At 37.1% G+C, this 24,794-nt stretch overlaps 1 protein-coding gene across 1 annotated transcript in view; it reads right to left on the bottom strand.

The window, feature by feature from the left end:
• The window catches only part of ANO9 (anoctamin 9), a 567,237-nt gene extending 543,369 nt beyond the window's left edge, over nt 1-23,868 (bottom strand). The window contains exon 1 of the mRNA XM_044082760.1: nt 23,731-23,868. The gene's annotated coding sequence lies outside the window, so the exon portion shown is untranslated. The remainder of the gene's footprint in view (nt 1-23,730) is intronic.
• Between the last annotated feature and the right edge of the window lie 926 nt (nt 23,869-24,794).

The raw sequence follows: 24,794 nt of genomic DNA, 5'->3' as shown, positions 1-24,794 counted from the left end.
AAATGACGTGCAGAAGGGCCTAAGCATTACAGAGAAAAGTCAGGAAAAGTGAACGTATACTTTTCAGTTTTCAGAAAATCACTTAATCTGGTGGTAACTACATCCAGCAGTAGGAGTAATAAAAAGGGGAGATGACTTTGGTGTGTTTGCAGACAGCTGTGGCTTACGATTACAAAGGCTATAATTCCATAACGTAGTTAAGCGTACATCTAGATACAAAACTGAATTTATCAAAAGAGGTACTCTCTGTATCTGATATGCTACAACTTCACAGTGAGAATATATTAAATATGGGTGATGGCACAGCCACAGGGGTACAAAGGGCAAAGAGCTTGCCCCTGCAAAAAACTAGTTACAGATACAATTAACTATCATGGGTAATTACAGTCATCTACCAGAGGAAAGTGTGATTTAAACACTTTTAAGAATGAAGCCGATTGAAATAATGGGTCCTTGAGGAATTTCTCTCAGAGCTAGTAAGAGTTTCCTACAATACACTTTAACAAAACACAGGAAGTAAGGGTGGTGCTCCATAACTGAAGAGATTTACACATAATTCTGTTGCAAAACACTGCAAGCAGGATAGTGGTTTGTGACTATATACTGGCTAGTTTAGCCACCATGTTAAAGAAAATTAATGAATGCTTTAAAGGAAAATCATACCCTTCTATACTCTCCCCTTAACTTTATTGAAGAATTCCTCACAACAGCAACTTTATTAAGTTAAGCACCAACAAAGCAATGACTTCTCTAGACTCATCCATTTTGTATCACAGAAGGTAGGATAACATCCCAACATGCTTCTGTGTATCAGAAATCTTGCATTATTTTGTGCAGCAATTTGTCTTAGCCTACAAGACATATGTGGGTTAATAGTCCAGAATGGATATTGATGAAAGCTTGATAAGTCAAGTTTGGGAAGTAAGAACTGTTACAAAGGACTGTTCAGATCTTTCCAGAAGGATTAGAAGGCTCATATTATAGCAAAGCATTTTTGTGCAAAGGGAGTATAGTAACCAGAAATCATTTGGAAAAAAGTTTAGATGTACAATGAAAAGCATTACGGAAGTTCACTGTTAACAAAGATAAAAAAAACCTCACTTTATAACAAGCAGTTACACTGTCCTCAAAGACAGGCTAAGACGCCACAAATTCTCACCACTGTTACTGCAGATAAAAGCAGACATAAAGTGCCTGGAAAGAAAGTATTTAGGTTAATGTCGAGTGACCTAATTGGCTAACAATGTATATGCAAACGACTTTCAAAGCTCACCTAAAACAACTTACTAAAATAATCCCATCAAAAACCTCAAAAAAACTGATATGTGTAGTATTTTGGATATTTATAATTGCCTGCAATTTTCTACCTGCATTAGCTGGAAAACAAGTTTTATCCCAAATGAACAAGGACATTCAATATACTAAATGGAGCAGTTTTATTTGCCCCAAATAACAAAATTGTCACCATTACTGAGAGAATTGATTGATCACATCCTTCATTAATAAAGACATGCAAAAAGATATCCAAAAAGAAACCAAAGAAAACTAAAAATATACATTTTCTATGAGACTTTTCAAACTAAGATCCCTTTCTCTGATTTTCATAATATGCAAAACCACCTTTTTCAAAATTATTCCTCTTTAATAAATAAAAATTAATTGTAAACACAAATCTCCTTATACTCAGTAGCCTATCAACTGCTCACAATAAATATTTATCTGAATTTTCTTGCTATGAAAGATGGCACACTATCTGTCCTCTAACGTTTTGCAAAAATAGTGGCTCAACAATTACCTGCGCTAGAAACCTAAATTTACAAGACTCATTGTAGGGCTAGGTTCTTAATTCTATAATTTTCCAAATTATAGAATAAGCTACCGATAAAGTCAAAGTGCTAACATTAAGGATAATCTCGACAAACACAAATTTAGCCCAGAGTTATCATGTACATACCTGCTTGATTTGACAGTTAACACTATCAAGTACTGGAAAATGGTGCCAAGAACTTTAAAGTACATCCACTTAAAGGTCTTTATGGCTATGCGTCGTATGGTCCCAGTGAATGCTTTGACTGACAGAACATTAACAGTGATGGTATGTAAGTCCTAAACTTGATAACAGTCATTAGTCTGTCGATGAACATTATGATTTGCTATTGTTAATACAGACTTCTTTACTGGTATGAGTTGTGGGACAGATCTTCTCAAGTTTTGTTTAATTTTCTTGGTTTGAGGCTGTTCTGTGTCTACTGCTAACATTATGTGAGCCATTGTCTTCCAGTATCTTTTCTGTTAGTCATTTGACTTCTTTGTAGCTAACTGTGTGACAATTCAAGTATGCATTTCTTCTTTGCATACATATGTAGCCATGAATCAATACAGGTTCATAGTAAGTACTAGAATAGCTGCCCATGTGGGTCATTTTAGATCTAGAGAGAGAAATATATAAACATATAGAAATATAGGATTACCCCTAATGAGAATAACTGAGATTATACCATAGATAATTTGAGGAGACTTGTGCATGGGATAAAATTAGTAGTACAGGGGCAGCCCTGTGGTAAATTTTCTGTTTCCCGTCCATAGCTCTAAGCTGCGCTTGAATATGGACAGGGATTGTTTTATGTGAATGGAGAGTATGCTCCACAGCAGCGGTATCCTCTGTGAGATATACCTGTCCCTCCAAACCATTCAGTCAGTGTTGTAGATGAGGTTTAGATCCCTATACAGAGTACTTCTGATGTGTATGTATATATGTATATATATAAAAATATATGTATGTGTGTATATATACATATATATGTGTGTATATATATATATATATATATATATATATATATATATATATATGGATCCCTATCATATGGTTGACAGGCCATATGATCGACTTTCATTTGGTCGACAAGCAACTCCAGGGTCGCACAACATTGGGGAGGGGGGGCAAATCTGCCTGTAGACCAAATGAATTGTCGACCAAATGAAAGTCGATCAAATGGCTTGTCAACCATCTCAGGTAGACCTATATATATATATATATATATATATATATATATATATATATATATATATATATATATGTATGTATATATATACATATATACATATATATATATATATATGTATGTATATATATACATATATACATATATATATATATATATATATGTGTGTGTGTGTGTGTATATATATATATATATATATATATATATATATATATATATATACACACACACACACACATATATACACATATATATATGTATATGTATATGTGTATATATATGTATACCCCCTGCATCCTCACCATTCCTCTATCCTCCCTCTCATTCACACACACATATTCTGTCTTAGTCCTACTGACCTTCATTCCTCTTCTCTCTAGAGCATATCCCCATCTCTCCAGGGTCTCCTCCACCTGTTCCCTACTCTCACTACAAATCACAATGTGATCTGCAAACATCATAGTCCACGGGGACTCCTGTATGTTCTCGTCTGTCAACCTGTCCATCACCACTGCAAATAAGAAAGGGCTCAGAGCTGATCCTTGATGTAACCACACCTCCAATTTAAACACATCCGTCACTCCCACCGCAGACCTCACAGCTGTCACACTACCCTCGTACATATCCTGTACCACTCTTACATACTTTTCTGACACTCAGCAGGACTAAGACAGATTATATGTGTGTGAATCAGAGGGAGGATAGAGGAATGGTAAGGATGCAAGGAGTAGAGGTGGCGAAGGTGGATGAGTTTAAATACTTGGGGTCAATAGTTCAGAGTAATGGTGACTGTGGAAGAGAGGTGAAGAAGAGAGTACAGGCAGGATGGAGTGGGTGGAGAAGAGTGTCAGGAGTGATTTGTGACAGATGAGTACCTGTAAGAGTGAAAGGGAAGGTCTACAAGAGGGTAGTGAGACCAGCTATGTTATATGGGTTGGAGACAGTGGCACTGACAAAAACGCAGGAGTTTGAGCTGGATGTGGCAGAGTTAAAGATGTTAAGATTTGCACTGGGTGTGATGGGGGTGGACAGGATTAGGAATAAGTATATTAGAGGGTCAGCCCAGGTTGGAAGGTTTGGAGACAAAGCCAGAGAGGCAAGATTATGTTGGTCTGGACATGTGCTAAGAAGGGATGCGGAGTATATTGGGAAAAAGATGCTAAGGATGAAGCTACCAGGTAACAGGAAAAGAGGAAGGCCTAAGATAAGGTTTATGGATGTGGTGAGAGAGGACATGCAGGTGGTTGGTATGACAGAGCAAGATGCAGAGGACAGGAAGAAAAGGAAACAGGTGATCCACTGTGGCAGCCCCTAACGGCTACAGCCGTAAGAAGATGATGATGATGTGTATATATATATATATATATATATATATATATATATATATATATATATATATATATATACATACACATATATATACACACATATATAGGAAGAGAGAGAGAGAAATATATAAACATATAGAAATATAGTTATACATGTGCACTGACATATACACACACCTATATATATATGGAAGCGGGATCTTTTGTTGACAAATTAATTCATCAACAGGTGGCAGAGCCAGTACAGGTGATTAAAATGTACTCCCTTTGCCAGTATGAGATTGCTGGGGATTTGGGAGTATGCCCTTTTCCCTACTGTAGTGTGATCTCAACAATGGTATATGTAATTATGACCCAAACATGTGCATTCTGTTATTTTCTTTATTAAAAAATACTTGGTGGATTAATGTTTAATCTGTTCAATATGTGGGTGTCAATCAGAAATGGATCAATGGGAAGGGTTTGTGATCGAAGGTTATGCTTCCATATAGATATGTACAGTGGATATAAAAAGTGTACACATCCCTGCTAAAATGCTAGCTTTTGTGATATAACAAAGAATAACCACGAAACTGGAACCACACCAACGTATTTTAATTTAGCACTTTCAAAAGTGCTAAATTAATATACGTTGGTATTTTTCCAGGTTCATGGTTATTCTTTGTTATTTACTGGTTGGTTCATTTTGTTTGTATTCTCAGGTTTTTGTAATATAAAAAAATAAGACCACAATAAATCATTTCAAAACTTTTCCCGCCTTTAATGTGACCTATAACTTGTACAATTCGATTGAAAAAGAAAAAAAATCTCTTGGGGGAAAAATATAAAAAATAAAAAAAGTACAGTAAGCTGGTTGCACAAGTGTGTACACCCTTAAACTAATACTTTGGTTGAAGCACCTTTTAATTTAATTACAGCATTCAGTCTTCTTGAGTACACACCTGCCATCAATTAAAGAGTCTCTGATTAACCCCAAATAAAGTTCAGCTGTTCTAGTAGGATTTTTCTGACATTTACTCAGTTGCCAGCTACAGCAAAAGCCATGGTTCGCAGAAAGCTTACAAAGCATCAAAAGGATCTCATTGTTGAAAGGTATCAGTCAGGGGAAGGGTATAAAAAAAGTTCCACAGCATTGGATATATAAAGAAACACAGTGAAGAGAGTCATCAAAATGGAGAAAATATGGGACAACAGTAACGTTGCAAAGAACTGGACATTCCTCCAAAATTGATGAAAACTGGTCAGGGAGGCTGCAAAGAGACCTACAGCAACACCGAAGGAGCTGCAGGAATTTATGGCAAGTACTGGTTGTGCACTACATGTGACAACATCACAAGTATTCTCCATATGTCTGGATATGGGGTAGGGTTGCAAGACAGAAGCCTTTTCTTACACAGAAAAACAACCAGGCCCAGCTAAAATTTGCAAAACAATACATCAAGTCCCCCAAAAGCATGTGGAAAAATGTGTTATGGTCTGATGAGACCAAGGTTGAACCTTTTGGCCACAATTCCAAAAGGTATGTTTGGCGCAAAAACAACACTTTGTATCACCAAAAGAACACCATAACCCATGGTGAAGCATGGTGGTGGCAGTATCATGCTTTGGGATTGCTTTTCTTCAGCTGGAATTGGGGCTTTAGTCAAGGTGGAGGGAATTATGAACAGTTCCAAATACCAGTCACTTTTGGCCCAAAACCTTCAGGCATCTGCTAGAAAGCTGAAGATGAAGAAGAATTTCACCTTTCAACATGACAATGACCCTAAGCATACATCTAACTCAACAAAAGAATGGCTTCACCAGAAGAAAATTAAAGTTTTGGAATGGCCCAGCCAGAGCCCAGACCTAAATCCAATAGAAAATCTGTGGGGTGACCTGAAAGGGGCTGTGCATAAGAGATGCCCTTGCAACCTGATAGATTTGGAGCACTTTAGCAAGGAAGAGTGGACAAATATTGCCAAGTCAAGATATGCCATGCTGACAGACTCCTACCCAAGAAGACTGAATGCTTTAATTAAATCAAAAGGTGCTTCAACAAAGTATTATTTTAAGAGTGTGCACACTTATGCAACCAGTTTATTATACATTTTTTTATATTTTTCCCCTAACAGGCTTGTTTGTTTTTCAATTGAATCGTACATGCTATAAGTCACATTAAAGGTGGGAAAAGTTTTGAGATGATTTATTGTGGTCTCACTTTTTATATCACAAAAACCTGGCATTTTAACAGGGATGTATACACTTTTTATATGTACTGTATATATATATATATATATATATATATATATATATATATATATATATATATATATATATACATACACACACACACATACATACAGAGAGAGAGAGAGAAAGATATATATATATATATATATATATATTATATATATATATATATATATATATATCTATATATATATATAAAGCTGTTTATGGGTCGACTTAAAAATGCAGATAGACCCAAACGTCGATTAACACCAACTTAAAATAGCTGAAAAAAAAGTTTATGTGCTTAATGCACATGTTCTGATAAATAACATCTGAACATGGAACTTAAAATCAACAATTTCTGGGGGGGCAAGCTGCCCCCCCACCGCAGCCTCCACACATTCTAATATATATAGATAGATAGCAGACAAAAATATACCAGAAAAAGTACCAAAATCGCCACAGCTAAAATGCACATAAACTTTAATAAAAATCCAGATATGCGCTTTTGGGTTTACAAAACTCTTCTTCAAATCAGCTTACAAGTACATACCATGTATTTAAAACATCAAATATCCAATAAACTCATCATAAATGGTGCCAAATACTTGGCCAATCAAGATAAACAATACTTGTTACATGATGATAAAAGCCAATCATTTCCCAGTACTTAAAATAGCCTAATCCTATGGTCATATAAATATATTTGAACAATAGAAACAATATTTTGTCAGCATACTGTCAAGCACCACCATTCTTCTTTGTTTCCAATTAACGATTGTCTTGGCGTTCATCATTCAGTTAAAATGCTGGTGGATTGATCAATCGCTCATCACTTCCAGCATGCAGCTCTTGGACAAAAGACAGAAAGCAATATGGTGAGAACATAGCCAATCAAAAATGGTAATTAGATTTATTGTCAAGTGAAAATAAAGCAAAAAACCTAACAATATTGTCCTATAGGACATTTCTATTCCTCCACCATCAATGGAAGCCTTATCTTAGTTCATCCAATCAAACACTCTCAGAAGTTCAGGGCGATAGAATTAACCCATATACTATGCAAAGAATACAATGGGACTTAACATCAGTAAAGCAATCATTAACAACCAATCCATATAAATAAAATAAAATAAGATGAGTGCTATCCAGAGAACATCAGAAAGCCATTGCTACACATATAGCAAATCCAACCGCTGCTAAAATTTGAGTCAAAGGAAAACATAGTGCAACTAGACAGTAGCCAATCCAATGTAAACAAACAAGCCAATCAAAGCAAAAGCCTGACGTTACGTTACCATCTAATAAAAATCTCTCTATTCCTCCACCAGTCGATAAATGTCTTATCCTTACTCATCCACTCAAAAGGCTTATATATTATCTACTATAAAGCAATGCTCAACATCAAAAAATTAAGCCAAAACCAGAAACTGTGTCTCAGAGAAAGGAATGAGCACCATCCAGAGCAATTACAGCCATCAACACAAGCAAAAAAGATCTAACTGCTAACCAAATGTGGATCCAGGGTTCTGTTTTCTGAGACCTAGTTTCTGGTTTCGGCTTAATTTGTCTGTGTTCAGTGGTGCTTTACAGTAGATAATATATGGGCCTTTTGGTTGGATGAATGAGGTTAAGGCATTTATCAATTGGTGGAGGAACAGAGATATTTTAATGGATGGTAATGCCTGGCTTTTGCTTCGATTGGCTTGCTTATGGTTACATTGGATTGGCTACTTTCTAGTCACACTATGTTCTCCTTTGACTCAATTTTTAGCAGCGATTGGACTTGTTATATATGTAACTATGGCTTTCTGATGTTCTCTGGATATCACTCGTCTTATTTTATTTATATCGATTGGTTGTTAATGATTGCTTTACTGATGTTAAGTGCCATTGTATTCTTTGCATAGTACATGGGTTAATTCTATTGCCCTGAACTTATCAGAGTGTTTGACTGAATGAACTAAGATAAGGCTTCCATTGATGATGGAGGAATAAAAAAGTCAATGTCTTTTTCAATGGAAAAAGACCCCATTTAGTCGCTGAATCAAACAACTTAGTGTTCAATTTGAGTGATTATAGCCTGACTCCACAACAGCTTTCACTTTTAAATAAGGTCCTTCAATATATACCAGCAGTCCCCTCTAGACTTAGTGACGTTCTTATTAATTTAAGCATGTTTTGTCGGAATATTATGTTAAAAACAATTTATGGTAACAAGGAACAGTTATATGCAAAGGGTTATAGTAATCCCAGCACTTTTATTACACAAAACAACAGGACATTTGAAGTATTCTTAAAAGTATGTTTGGTGGACATTATTGCTCAGCTTAATAAATCCAGACATCATTTTCATAATTTGAGCCTGGAAGAAAAACAGGCTCTCCATACATTATGAACAGAGCAATCTTTGTTATTCAGTATAGCTGATAAAGGTGGAGCTCTGGTTGTTATGAACAGATCTAACTATCTTTTGAAGATGTAATAAAATGTTGAGTGACATGAATACATATTCACTGATCAAAGTAGAGTTAAAAAATTGATAAAATATATTGATACTCTATTTGAGTTACTAATAACATGGAAGATAAATTAATCACTCCATGAGAATTTTCACGTCACCCATCCAGTGATACCCATAATCAAAGGTCTTTCCAAGATTCATAAGGACACTCAGAACCCACCTTTATGACTATAGTAGCAGGTGATAGATGGGTAACAGAACCTTTATCCATCTTCCTCGAAAAGGAGTTGAACAAGGCCAATCCCTTGGCACCCAGTGTTTTAAAGTATGCTAAAGATTTTTTGCAGAGTCTGTCAGCACATATTGCCAAACAGAAAGATTTAACACATCTATGCATGGTGACATTGGACATGAATAGTTTAATCACTCTTATACCAAATGATTATGGCATCTCAGCAATCAAGATGTTTCTTTATGAAAAGATGATCTTCTCCAAAAAAGGTTGACCTGCTACTTCAGTTGTTATAGATTGCATTAGAGAACATCTTTCTATTTGAGGACAGTATACACTGGCAAAAATGGGGAGTTGCTATGGGCACTCCCTGTGCCAATACATACGACAAATTGGTTCTAGCTTTTTGGGAATGCAAATATGCACTCAATGTTAATAACTTCAGCCATCACCTTAACTTCTACAAAAGATTTGTTGACAATGTCTTAAATTTATGGCAAGGGTAAACTGACAAGTTGCACTGTTTTGTACATTAAGTACAACTTTCTTTCTACATTTACACTAAATTATTCATGTACTATGGTCGATTTCCTATATGTCACATTGGAATTAAATGAAAATGAGGGCATTAACACTGCCATCACATAAGAATTGCAAAAAAGAACAATTTACTGCCTAGGGAAAGTATGCATCCCAGACACATTTATCATAACATCGTAAAGGGACAATTGTACAGATATTCACGGATACATACAAGGGATACAAATTATACTCAAGCAACATGTGATATGCAGCAATAATTTGTACAAAGAGGACATAATTCAAATAATTTTCAAAAGCAACTTAATGAAGTTAACAAACAAAGGAGCAGTAAGGGCAAACCATACTACTCTGGTTGAGAGCAGAATATTAATACTTTAGAAGTGGTTACGTCACCCAGTCATAATCCTACTCATGTCACCTTCACTTACTCAAGTGATAAACAACACGTTTGTGAGACTGTAAGACATAATTGGAACATTCTAAAAAGTGATGTGAGTATACTTGCTATAGTGGGAGAGACTCCAGCTTCTTCATTTAAGGACAACAGAAATTTGAAGCAATTATTAAGTGTGGGACAACAACCATCATGTACACAGAAAATAAAGTGGGTAGCGTTTCATGTAAAAGCTGCAATAAATCTAAATACATACAGGTAACATGGATATTTATACATCCAGTCACTCAAAAAGAGTATAAATTGAATTTTTACACTGACTGTAGAACACGTAATGTTACCTATATTGCTTTCTGTTATTTATGTCCTAGTTTTTACATAGGCAAGACCAATAAGCAACTAAAAGAATGTATTTCTAAACATAATAGTGACATCTGTCTAATTGATGTGTAAAGCCCTTTATTCAAACATATAGAAAATTAATCCTCAACATAAGTTTTATTTTTCAGTATTACAGGTCATATCAATAAATAATAGAGGAGAAGATATTGTTTTAGAATCTGAATGTAAGGAATCACAATGGAAAGCTGATCTTGGAGCTGGACAGACCTCCTGGCCTTAACACTTGCCTTTGAAACCTATCTTAAAAAAAAACAGAGATCGCAATACAAAATGTGTGTTTGAGAACATCTGTTTATATTTAATTATTTATTATTGCCATATATTCATTATTCAAGGAGCGGGTTTTATATGTTCCTCTCTATACATCATGTCATGCCAAGAACTGTATAATTATCCCCTTTGGGAAAAACCATGTACCCATGAATTACCACATAGGTGGAAGTACACTAAACACCGGAAGTGTGATGAGACACTTAGGGACACAGATGGACAGTGGTCTCACCTTCAATAATCACATTGCTACAACAGTCAGGAAATCCTTCTATGTGGCACACCTCATCACTAAGGGCTTTTCATCCAGAAAGAAGGAGGTCATTGTCCCACTGTACTCATCACTCATTAGACCCATTATAGAGTACAACTCCCCATTTGGTATGTACCACACAAGACATCTGCAACAGCTGGAAAGGCTGCAGAAATACCTCACTAAAAGAATCACAGGCCTAAAGCAGATGCCCTATGCTGACCATCTAAAAAACCCCCAGCTATACTCTGTGGCATATAGACTACTCAGAGGCAATCTCTGCTTACCATACAAAGCCATATCAAACCCTGAGCTGTTGGACATGCTCCACTTAAAGAAATCCCAATCCCTCAGAGCCACATGTTCCATGGATCTAAACCTTGTCATCACAATGAACAAAACATGCTGGAAGGATAGGTTCCTGACCCACAAACTACCCATACTCTGGTACAGACTGCCCATTCATGTCAAGTAGAGCGCCTCCTTGCCCCTCTTCAAAAGGGACCTTGACAATTGGATGGGATCCAGGGTATTGTTATGGCTAGGCTTGTATAGGTCCTAGGGCCAATAGCCTAGTACCAATCTATGAACTATGCTGTTTAGTTTATTTCTTATGCAAAGTATTGTATTTAGAATATATGATGTTATCTTTGCATGTTAGCTAATATTTCATCTTTAAACACACAGACTATTAGTTTGGTGTGCATTTGTTAAGTGACTGGTCTTGTTTACCTTTAAGTGCCTTCCGCATCCATGACCACTATTGGGAAGCGGAATGACATTTTCTATTGGGTATATGACTTGCTTGTGATGCCGGACTGCCTATCAAATGTTTTTTTTTTTGTTTATTTAGTTCTGTATATTTATAGTTCATTTATGTATGACTGTTATTTTATAATATAGGAGGACCATTATTTCAATGTGTTTACCTTCTAGGTTTTGTCTGTTTCATTAAATTTTCAGTATTAGTTTACTTCTGGAAGTATATGGGCTGTTTTATTACTTTAATATTCTTCAATGTGCTGATTGATCTGTAAATGGTAAGAGTATCACTGATTGATTAGAGCTTAGAGATGTTTCACTGGAGTGTATGCTGTTTTGTTCTGAATAAAGGATTGATGTATATGACTGTTAATATCTGTGCATTTCTGAGTGTTTGGCAACTGATACTATCTTTAGTGATTGAGTTATAGAATGATTTTTGCTCTTGCTTTGATTGGCCAAGTTGCCACCCCTGGATCCACATTTGGTCAGCAGTTAGATCTTTTTTGCTTGTGTTGATGGCTGTAATTGCTCTGGATGGTGCTCTTTCTGTCTGCTGAGACATAGTTTCTGGTTTCAGTTTAATTTGCCGATGTTGAACGTTTCTTTATAGTAGATAATATTGTTGCATGAATAAGGTTAAGGCATTTATCAATTGGTGGTGGAAGAGAGATACTTTTATTGGATGGTAACTCCTGGCTTTTGCTTTGATTGGCTTGTTTATGGTTACATTGGATTGGTTACTTTCTAGTCATACTATGTTCTCATTTGGCTCAATTTTTAGCAGTGGTTGGACTTGCTATACATGTAACAATGGCTTTCTTGATGTTCTCTGGATAGCACTCATCTTATTTACATGGATCAGTTGTTAATGAAGTGCCATTTTATTCTTTCTGTAGTATATGGGTTAATTCTATCTCCCTGAACTTATCAGAGTGTTTGATTGGATGAACCACGATAAGGCTTCCATTGATTGGTGGGGGAATAGAAATATCCTATAGGACAATATTGTTAGTTTTTTGCTTTGTTTTCATTTGACAATAAATCTAATTGCCATTTTTGATGGGCTACATTCCAGCCATATTGTTCTCTGCCTTTTGGCTAAGAGCTACATGCTGGAAGTGATGAACGACTGATCACTCCACCAGCATTTTAATTAGATTATGACTGCCAAGATGATTGCTTATTGGAAACAAAGAAGAATGATGTTATATGATAGAATGCTGACAATATAGTTTTCATACTGGTTGAAGATATTTATATGACCATAGGTCCATAGGATTAGGAAATTTTAATACTGGAAAATGATTGGCTTTTACTCTCATGTAACAAGTATTTTTTATCTTGATTGGCCAAGTATTTGGTGCCATTTATAATATGTTTTATTACATATTTGATGTTTTAAATACATGGCTGTATGTACTTGTAAGTGATCTGAAGAAGGGTTTTGTAAACCCGAAAGCGCGTATCCATATTTTTATTAAAATTTATGTGCATTTTAGCTGTGGCAGTTTTGGTACTTTTTCTGGTACATCTTTTCTTTTATATATTTATGTACCTGACCTTGGGGACCATTCTTCTAGTTTTACTTTTGTTTTATTTATTTTATATATATATATATATATATATATATATATATATATATATATATATATATATATACATGCATACATTCTTACATTCTAACTCCAAGATCACACAATACTGGGGAAAGGGGATAATCCAAATTGCAGTGCTGTAGTAATCTCGCACTACTGTCATCCATCTCTTTTATCAGATGTTGACCTTAATGACACTTGACAATTGTAAAGGAACCAATCATCTATCTGTCTACACCCCTTTTCCCCACTTTTCTACATGGAGTTAGGACATCACTTCAACAGTAACAATTATCTAGAGCCAAGGTTCACTCTGCTGGGGGGCTATCCCTACTGCAGCAGTTCTTCCATAAGAAACATTTGCATGCACACACACCTACGTCCAATTTAGCTGGCTCCAACAGCACCCTGTGCCAGTACCTCATGTGACAACCCCACAAACCTGGGGTAGTAACTAAGGAGCCTCAATCCTAACCACTATCTCCAGTAAGGAAGTGTCACTAAAAGCAGGGATAGAAACACACAATTTCCCCCTAAGAGTACACAGGGAACAGGCTCCAAACATGCGACTGGACTATATACTTCTCTCCAGGTCCCCAATGAGTCTTCACACTAACCACTGCAGAGCACTGTGTCCCTGTTCTAGGTATTTGACACACTCAAACATTTGATATTCACAAATACAAAGACTCTTGGGAAAGACTGCTATAGATTTCCCTCCTATGTCCTCTTTCCCAAATTACAGCGTAACTGCTGCCATCAGTCAAATACCACAATACCCTACAAAAGGGGTGTTCAATTATATTGGATTAAATAAATATTGATATAAATGGTAACATAATTCAAGCAGTAATCCTTTTTGGAGTGGCCCTAGTGTTACCACAATAAGCATGAACTCTCTCAAGTTACTAAAAATGCTTCTAAATAACCAGCAACAATAAAAGGTTGCACAATATTTAAAAAATAAAATGATTTAAAAAATATATATATATATATATATATATATATATATATATACACTGAATAACTGATTCCAATAAATCACAGAGTTTCACACACAGGAATTATGAAAATAACATTGTAGGATAGGTTTCACACTGATTACAGAAAAACCCTTAACTATCTAACTGTAGCTCCCTAACTATCTAAAGATTAACTGTTACTGTCTAATCTAATTAACTGAGCAAGGCAAAATTATACTCTCACTTCTGAAAGGTAAAATAAGAACATATGCCCACTCTTCACGCTGTTGTCTGGTCCTCAACTACTGGAAGAGCAACTCCTTCTATTATGGCTAAACAGCTCGGGAAAACAAACTTAGTGATAACTAATGATCTAACAACTGACTACTACAACTACTGAACTACTGCACTTTAACTGATTCAGCACCTGCTTTTATAGCATTTTTTTTTAAGTCACAGAAAGCTGTTATGAGAATTCTACTCTCTCATACCAGACTTCAAAAAGTAAACAGAACAGCTGCTAGTTCAGCTCTGGCACAAAACATCACATCTAGGCCAGCTTACTGGCATAATCTACATTCAGAATTATTTTTAAAAAACATGTACATTTGGTCAGCCAGAAGAACACTGTTTGATTCAAACATATTACAAAAATCAAAGAAAGAATAAAAAAAAACTTACTTACAAAATTATAGCTAGTCATGCTGGAATATACAGCACAGGGTAATTTACAATTATTTACACGTATCTACAAAACATCAGACAGTCATACTAGCACAGATAACAAATATGTGATATCCTTACACATTAAACCAGCACTCCTTTAAAAAAAAAACTTCTTTTAAACTGCAAAGTGCTTGCTACAAATGTAGCAAAGAGTTGCTACAGTTTACACCCTGCTTGCACAGGGGGCTATGGTGCTCATGTTTCAGTAACAAAACAAACAAAAAAAAAACTTCTTGTATTAAACTGTAGCAAACAGTTACTACAGTTTAGACCACACACAGAGCATTGCAGTGCTTGATTTGACTACAAAATGAAATACCAGCTTTTAAAAGCTAGTATTGCACTAAAGATTGATGATGATCATTTATGGCTGATCATCTCCACTCAACACTTTGTGCCCTGGGTCATTCCCTATCATAGCTATGCGTCTGCTACTAAAGCTTAGAGTGCAGGACAGTCTCAATGTTTTGTAGATTACATTATGAACAGCTGCTAACTGGGTGACGGACAGAAGTTCTAGCCAGCCTGTCTGTTTGAAGGCTAGACTGTGGTGGGATTTAGCAGACTGGTTAGTAGCAAATTTATTTATCTTGGTATAGCACTGTTCAGTTTTTGTTTAATAAATAATTTCTGAAGATTGGTGTAGGTGAAGGCAGAGTACAGTAATGGGGGGGGGTAGGAAATATGCAGAGGCACAAAGTACAACTGTCTGTGAACTGTGTTAGCAATATTATTCTTGCTAACAGATATCACTGTTACTCATACACTGCATCTTCTTTGTGCACTTACTACCTGATGGGCAGTAAGACGGCATTTCTGTAGCTAACCATATTGTTCAGATGTCTCTTAATCAGGATTTTGCCTTATTTCCTTGCATTTTTCATCTACTAGAGTTGAGCACCATTTCTCTGAATTGTGCCAGTTGAAACAATGATATAGCTTAGTTTGTATTATTTACTGAAAGTTTGTGGCTTTTTTCTAACATAATCATACAGTGACTTCTCTTGACATCACTCTGCTTAATAAACAGTGTTTAAAGGTGCATCTATAACAGATTTTGGGTTTTCAAACTAAAATAAACAGTACAAGATTATGTATTATTTTTTCCATGTTATTAGCACTGGAAATCATGACCGCTGTATAAATGACTCAGTACACGGATCCATTTGCAGGATGACTTTTACCACAGTTCCAAAAGATATAACAAAAGGTTGAGAAACATTTTCTGTAATAGTAATTCATATTTGTGTTGTCATAAAATATGTACTTTTACTGAGACACACAATAATCTGTAATGAATGGCATAAAACTCCCCAGTGATATATGAAGACTCAAAACATCCATGGCAGGACCATAACACTGCTATTGCTTTGTTTACTACGGAATTATATGCTGTGTGCTGTGTGCTGTGTCATAAAACAGAAATCGATTGCAAAATGTAAAGGCATCACACTTCCAATAGGCAGCATCAAGACTATAATACTAAAGGTTGCATCACAAAAGGTTTATATATGAAGAAAATATGCTTGTTCTAAATATAAGTACAGTTACAAAAATTGTAAAACCACTTACAGAATGCTAATAGATATTGGCCTACTGCATTTTCTGTGTTATATTGGAAGGTTTTTGAACAGTATTTACACTTACTAAGGAATGTCACTTTGGGGTTGAATCTTGCTTGCCTGTATCTGGGAATATAGTGTAATTTCTTACTGGGCTTTCACATGCTTGGTGCAACCAATCTTGTATGTTAGTTAAAATAATCGTTCATGCTAACAAAGTTGTATAAAACCAAAAAAGCACATTTTTTTACTACTCATCTTTTAAAAGCCTAAACATCAATGGTATGATGTTGCTAAATGCATTGTTAAAGGGTGCATGATATGTTCTAAATGTAAATTGAAGAATCAATATTTTGGAGTTCAGAATGACCACTTTACCACATAACCATGACGAACCACATGCTGTCCTTGTCAAGAGTGTGTTCCAACTGTTTATTAGTAAAACAACAAGTTAAGTGCTTTTGTCCCCTCAAGGACTTCATCAGAATCTGGTGCAAATATGGGCATATTTATGTATATCTTGTTAAAAACACTGTAGGAAGACTGCAGTTTTTTTATGTTTTTATTATGCTTCTATTACACTGTTTTTTGCTTCAGACAATGACTTTGTTTTCCAGTGATTGTAACATAAGGTGGACACTCATGGGTTAAGGAAATGACATGAGGATTTAATGTGACTGGGTGATGTTTGTTTTAGGCTGTATACAAGTCATGTAATTTTATATGGCACCAGGTTCTGATGAAGTCCTTGAGGGGCTGAAAGTGCTTAACTTGTTGTTTTACTAATAAAGAGTTGGAACATGCTCTTAACCTGGACAGCATGAGGTTCTTCATGGTTATTGGTACTTCACTGCATGGACTGCACATGAAGGTGGCACTTTACCACATACACTGACAGTGCATGGTTTCTGGTGTGGAAAGTAAACATCTTTGTGTTTTACTTTGGTGTTAAGGGTGGCCCTGTCCAATATTCTTTGAGCTGCAACCTGCATCACATGGGGAGGAATATGGATACAGAATGCATACCTGTGGCAATCAGATGGATACAGAATATGTATGTATATGTGGCAATCAGATGGATACAGAATGTATACCTGTGGCAGTCAGACAGCTCAGCATGTACAGCAGTACATGGGCTACAGTATCTGGCCTAAAGTACAGTTTTGTACCTAGCATAAATGTAGATGTTCGAGTGTAAACACTGCTGCAGTCATTATACTTGGGTTTTGCTGTCAGGCAGTCCCGCAGTCAGACAGAGTTCCAAAGTCTTGGTCCTGTGTCAGTTGCTGTCACCTCCTCCCTGACGTCAGTGCGACAGGGGTATTACAAGACGCAGCCAACGCCATTTTCTTCAGTTTTCTTGTCCCAGATGTGAGGTGCCTCCAAATAGGTAGGCAATTCAAATTGCTAGTAAAAATACAAAAGAAAAGCAAACAACCATTTTAAGTTACCTGAAAATACTCCCCATAGGTAATAAAGGGTAGATGCCCTAGGTAAGTACCATAAAGTAAGAGGGGAAGGAGGGAGGGTAACCTGGACTGCAGCAGTGTTTACACTCGAACATCTACATTTATGGTAGGTACAAAACTGTACTATGTTCATCGTGTTACACTGCTGCAGTCATTACACTTGGGTGGAATCCCAAAGCTGAGGTAGGGAGGCTGGATCTATAAGGCATTAGGGGTGGCTATAAGGCCCTGCAGTACAGCAGTGGTGAAGCCAGCTCTGGATTTGGAGTATAAAGGCAAATGGTAATGTTTGGTGAAGGTATGCACAGAACTCCATGTTGCTGCTTCCAAAATATCCTTGGTAGGTACTCCTCTGAGGTAGGCAGTTGAAGTGGCTGTTGCCCTGGTGGAGTGAGATCTGATGCTGCTAGGTACAGGTTTCCTATAGTGGGTATAGCAGAAACGTATACAGTGTCCTATCCATTTTGAAATAGTCTGCTTTGAAATGGCTTTTCCCTGTGCTCCTGCAGCATATGCTACCAATAATTGCTCAGATTTTCTGAAAGCTTTGGTTTTGTCCAAGTAGAAGTGTAACTGTCTGTGAATGTCCAAAGAATGTAGTAGTCTCTCCCCTTTGTTCTGTGGTTTTGGATAAAAAGTTGGCAAGTGAATAGTTTGGTTTAGAGCCACACTTGATACCACCTTTGGCATAAATGTAGGGTTCTTTCTTAAAGACACCCTGTGGAAGATGAGGAAAAGTTCCACTGCCATTAGTGCCTGTAATTCTGAAACTCTTCATGCTGATGTTATTGCGAGTAGCAGAACAGTTTTCCAAGAGATGTATTTTAATTTTGCTGTGCTAGCTGGCTCAAAAGGAGGTAAAGTTAATTTTCCAAAACAAAGTTGAGGTCCCAAGTTGGTGTAGGTGCTCTACGGGGCGGTCTTATGTTTTTAGCCCCTCTGAGGTATTGTTTGAGCAAAGGATTAGAAATAATTGGTGGATCCGTGTTGTAATGAGCAGAGAGAACTGAGGCGTGGATCTTGATGGATGAAAAAGAGAGACCCTTGTCCAGCATCTCAGTTAAGTATTAAAGTATCTGAGGAATGTTTGGGAGGCTGTCCCTTGTTGAGGTGACAAGCTCATGCCCATCGAAACTCCTGTTGTAGGCAAGGAATTAGTGGTATAACTGTTTCCAAACTTTGACAGTGTTGAGACCATATGCTCTTTAGGTACCATTGTAGTTTCCTCATATGCAGTCTGGCATATGGAATTAGTAGTATGCAAGATGCCATGTAGCCCAAGGCCTGCAGAATTTTTCTTGCAGGGAGTTGGGTCTTTGTTGCCATTAATTGAAAATATTGAGTCAGTTGTCCTTGACTGTCTAGCGTGAGATAAGCCATCTGGGCCATTGTGTTCAAGCTGGCACCCAGGAATATTACCTGTTGTGAGGGCACTAGTTTGATTTCTTTTTGTTTACTGTGTCCCCAGGCAACTTAATAACTTTTTTATGTATGCCAGATGCTTTAGTAGAATGTCCTTGCTCTCTGCTTGAATCAGGCAGTTGTCCAGGTATGGATAAATTTGAATTCCTTTTTGCCTGCAAAATGCAATTACTCATGCCAGGCACTTTGTGAAGACCCTGGGTACAGTAGATAAGCCAAAGGGCAGTGCAAATAATTGAAAGTGCATTGAACCAGCTAGAAATCTGAGGTATCTTCTGCAGTTTTGTCTGATTGGGACATGCAGTTATGCCTCTGAGGTCCAAAGTCACGAGCCAAGCTTTCTTGTCCAGCATGGGAAGAAGCTGCTGTAGTGTCAACATCTTGAATTTCGGAACATCCAGGTAAGTGTTTAGTGTAGAAAGGTCCAGAATGGGTCTCCAGGCTTTGTCCTTTCTGGGAACCAGAAACAGTCTTGAGTAAAATCCTTGTCCTTGTTCCTGTGGTGGTACCTTTTGAATAGCTCTCATGTCCATGGGTGCTGTAATTTGTTTTTGAGCCTCTGCCCATTGATTTGGTGGCAGATTTGGCATTCCTTTTAGCCTTGGCAGGGTGTGAAAATGGAACCTGTAACCTTGAGATACAATGTTGAGAACCCATTTTTATTTGATGATGCAATGCCTGTTGTGATAGAAAAGTGCCAGTTTTCCTCCTAAGGGAGCTGCCAAGAGAGAGCTGTTTGGCAGCTGCAGTGGAAAGTCATTGAGGCTGTTTTTTATAAGGTTGAGGCCTGTCTTCCCCTTCTTTCTGGCCTGGTGTGCCCCAATGTCGAGGCCTGTAAGGGCCTTGTGTCTGACCTCTACCTCTTGGACGTCTGTATCTGCCCCTTTGAGGTCTATCTGTGACTGGAAAGGACCAATTCTTTGTTGGCCAATTTCTGCTAAAACGAGGAGGCTGAACCTGTAAGAAATCTTTCACCATTTGCATAGATTTTGCCTTATCCTCCATCTTCTTTAATACCTCCTCTGCCTTAACTCCAAACAGCACATCCCGCTGTAAAGGTGCATCCAATAATTTGACCTTAACGTGATCTGGTAATGTATGTTCTTTTAACCAAGCATGCCTTCTAATGACAGAGCTTGTAACTGCTGCTCTACAGGAGGCCTCTAAGGAATCAAACCCACATTGCAAAGTATGTTTTTCCACTTGTTCAGCTGCATGCAATAAATCCTGCATTTCTTTTAAGTTAGGAGGATCTGAATCTGGAAGCATCCTTTGTTTCAACTGAGACATCAAAAATTGTTGATATTTTAGCATGTGAAACTGGCAATTCATGGCTCTCATTGCTAAAGTTGCAGACGTATATACCTTCTTTCCCCATCTGCCTAATGCTCTAGAATTTCTGTCAGAGGAAACTGGGTTTTTTGCTGATGAGGCCTTAATCCCTTTGGGTCCCTGAGAAATGGTTTCAGGGTCAGCAACAGGGCTTTTATACAGAAATTTGTGAGAGTCAGAGACTCGGTAATATATATCAGGTTTAACTGGGGCTGGGGGTAAGGAGTCAGGGTTCAAACTGGATTCAGTGTACACATCATCCACAATGTCAAGGGGTCTGTGTTGAGGCAATAAAAGGAAGTCTCTGAGCCTTTTTTTGGATTCTGAGTAATCCTGGCCTTCCCAATGGAAATGCTCCCTAATGGTATGTAAGGTCTCCCCAAAGGAGTAATCCTCAGGCGGAGAGGGTGATGGAATTGATTCCTCAGCATCAGAATCCTCATAAGGGGGTAAAGAATATCCTAGGTCTGAGGAAGAGTCTGAGGAAATGGACATGTGGTCAGAAGATTCATAGTCTGCATCCTGTCTGGGCCTTTTATCAGGAGGGGGATGGGACCCCCTGATCAGGGTGATTAGGTCCTCGGCCATTTTTAGCATTTTTTTCTTAGGCATGGAAGCCTGTTCTGGAGAGAGTTGTGTCTGTTTCTTTGCTTTTAAGGGGGGCTTAGACTTAGCAGAGGGTTTAATGGTTAACTGGGTAGGTCTGAAAACACCCTCTGCAGCTGTGGATTGCTCATCTACTTCGGTTCTCTCTGTAGGTTTAGGATTGGTAATCTGAAGACCTAGTGCATCCGAAGGCCCAGCCAGCTCCACGTGGGAGTCTGGTTTTGTGGAAGCGGTCATCAGGGGCTGCGTAGGTGCCTCGCTGAAAACTGGAGAACCGGTGATCGGCCTAGAAGAGGCCTCGTCGTCAGTTTTGGGCCTCGGATGACTGTCCTTGTCCTTGCACTTTTTATGCATTGCGGTCATCGGAATTTCCGACGGCATGGTGTAATTGAATTTTCTACCAAAATAATGTCAGGCAAAATCAAACCGACATTTAATAGTGCACTTGTTAAACCTAGCACAAAACAGACAACCAGTGACGTAGTGGTCAGGGCCTACACATGGAATACAATAGGAGTGGAAATCCTTATGAGGCATTTGCTTCCCACAAGAAATACAGTTATTAACTTTTACTGACATCTGAAAAAGTTTCCCCAATGGGCTACTTAGCTTTTTTAGAAGACTTTGGTTCTGGATTTGGAATGAAAATCTCTGTTGTCGGCCAACCGGCACTTGCGAACTGCTTCTGCTTCGGGCACCGTGCGGCAGGAAAGACTGAAGAAAATGGCGTCACTGATGTCAGGGAGGAGGCGACAGCAACCGATGCCGGACCAAGAATTTGGAACTCTGGCCGACTGTGGGACCGCCTGACGGCAGGATAACCCAAGTGTAATGACTGCAGCAGTGTACTCCCATATAGACATAATGAAACAAAGTTCATAATTTTAAATTTATTTGAGATGAAGTAGCACTGAAACTACAAAAAAGCACATGTCTGCACATCTGAAAAATAACTTGTTTTGTTTGCCTAGAATGTTTATACTGTACGCACAGTCATGGTTGATGCCCATATTTTAAGGGGTTCCAAGTATAGTGGCAAATGAGTAAATGATAGAAAATAAAACATCAAAAAGCAGATCAGAACAAATTACTTCATCATCTACAGTAAAGCTGATAATATAATATAATGTAAACAAGCAGTGTGCTGATTTCACTATTTAATTAAGAAAGATAACCTTGTTATACTGAGGTTCCTACAAAAAAGCCTCGCTATACCAAGTTTGTTACAGCAAGGTTCATACCATAGGACCTTGTCATTAATGAAGCTTGTGCCAACATAAAGAATGAAGCCATTGCATAATTGCTTCAGAAACCTGCAGACAGTTCTAAAAGTTCTAACAAAGTTCATGCTACCACACAAACAACATAACTGCAGCAAAACAAAGTGTACAATGTTTTAAAGCTGTCTGCCATTTATATGGCTGTGCTAAGTATTTGGCAGCTTTTAAAGCTGTAAAATAAGTTGTGTTTCTACACAATGTTCCTACATTTAATAATGTTCTCAAGATAAATTTCTTGAATCTATTGCTTAAACAGATTAACAATTTGATTATGATTAGCAACCTGACCATAATCCCATATTTTTAACTAACATGCCTGTAAAGACATCTTATGTTTATATGCTCCATCTTTACAAAAGGTGAATAGTTATATGACTATTAACTTAGTGTGTGTACGTATATCTATCTAAATCAATATAGACAGACATATAGGTAGACAGATAAGGAACTCTCAGGTTTGAAGAAGACAGTCTGCAAGGGACTACCACATCACTAATATAAAAGAAGATTCTAAAACATTAATGTGATTTACAAGGAATTGCAGAATTCATTAAAAAACAAAAACCACCATCTGAAACAACTTGTCAAACTAGGACCTCGAATGAAGGCAAAATGTTAAACACTGAATGTTCTGTCTCGAATGTATTGTCAATTCCTTCAGAAATTAAGAATGGGCCTGTTGAATATCGTCCTGGTCTGAGTTCAACAGTATTACAGTGCAGCCCCACAATCAGCAGTTACTAACACAAGCGCCACTGAAGTGCACCCTGTGGCACAGTAGCATCCAAATAGGGACTCCAGAAAATCAGCATAAATCAGTGCAAGCATGACAGATAATATTAAAATGGGTTGCATTTAACTTGTTAATTAAAAGATCACTGTCAAATTACATAATGTGTTTCTGCTACATACCTGGTTGTAGGTGTGAGAAAAGGGAAATGGGCCTCTTGATTGTGATGATCATGAGGAAACAGAAGCTTAAAATATGCCTCAAAAATTGAATCTGGTGCGACAATCCCATAAAATCTTTTACTTCTGTCACAAATTTGCTGTGTAGAGGGGAAAAAAAACAGTCAGCAGTACCACATACCTTCTGAAAATGCCATTGTAAGGATACACTATTTATAGCACATTTCTAGTGCTGAACACTTAAATCAGACATTGTTTTAATAGAATTCACCAAAAGTGAAAAAAAAATCAAAACACGAAAAAACAAGGGGCTGTGCTCTCTACATCACCCTGTATGAACATATTCCTTCTACAAAGTCATGCAATCAAGAAGAAACACCACCATCTAATTTATTAACATGTTTTTATAACAAAGTGTTGAGTGACTGACACAAATTACAATAGTCTCTGCTTTGCAAAGTCACAGAGGGCTCACTGCTTAATAATTAGTTGGTACCAACTGTCCTTTTTACTTATTAGTGGTGAGCAAGTGAACAGCACATCTGCTAGGACTTCATTTGCAAAGAATGCACAGCCACATGTACATGCATTGCTAACACACACACACACACACACACATATATATATATATATATATATATATATATATATATATATGTACACACACTCACATATATATATATATATATATATATATATATATATATATATATATATATATATATATATTATATATATGCACACTATATATAGGAGCAAGCCTTGACTTGTTTTACTGACAAACATTCTGTTTAAAGACAATTCTCTGTGCCTTTTAAAAAATGTATTCTAAAGCATGACAGTGCAAAGGTATGTATAATTTTTTTTGTGTGTGTTGCAATAGGAATGCTTTCACAGTATTATGCCTTCCCTATCTGTACTTTTGTCTGATCATACAGTAAGCATATTTAACTAAGGGGGTATCAGTAGTGTAAATGTTATGGAATTGCTGTACTTCCCACGAAACTTGGATTTAAAAAAAATTTTGTCGCTGTAAAAAAAGTTAGTATTTAGCCTAGTATTTAGAC

The sequence above is a fragment of the Protopterus annectens genome, chromosome 9.part0 (assembly GCF_019279795.1).
Source record: "Protopterus annectens isolate FY-2018-M chromosome 9.part0, PAN1.0, whole genome shotgun sequence".
NCBI lineage: Eukaryota > Metazoa > Chordata > Ceratodontiformes > Protopteridae > Protopterus > Protopterus annectens.
This window is presented reverse-complemented; position numbering and strand designations above follow the sequence as displayed.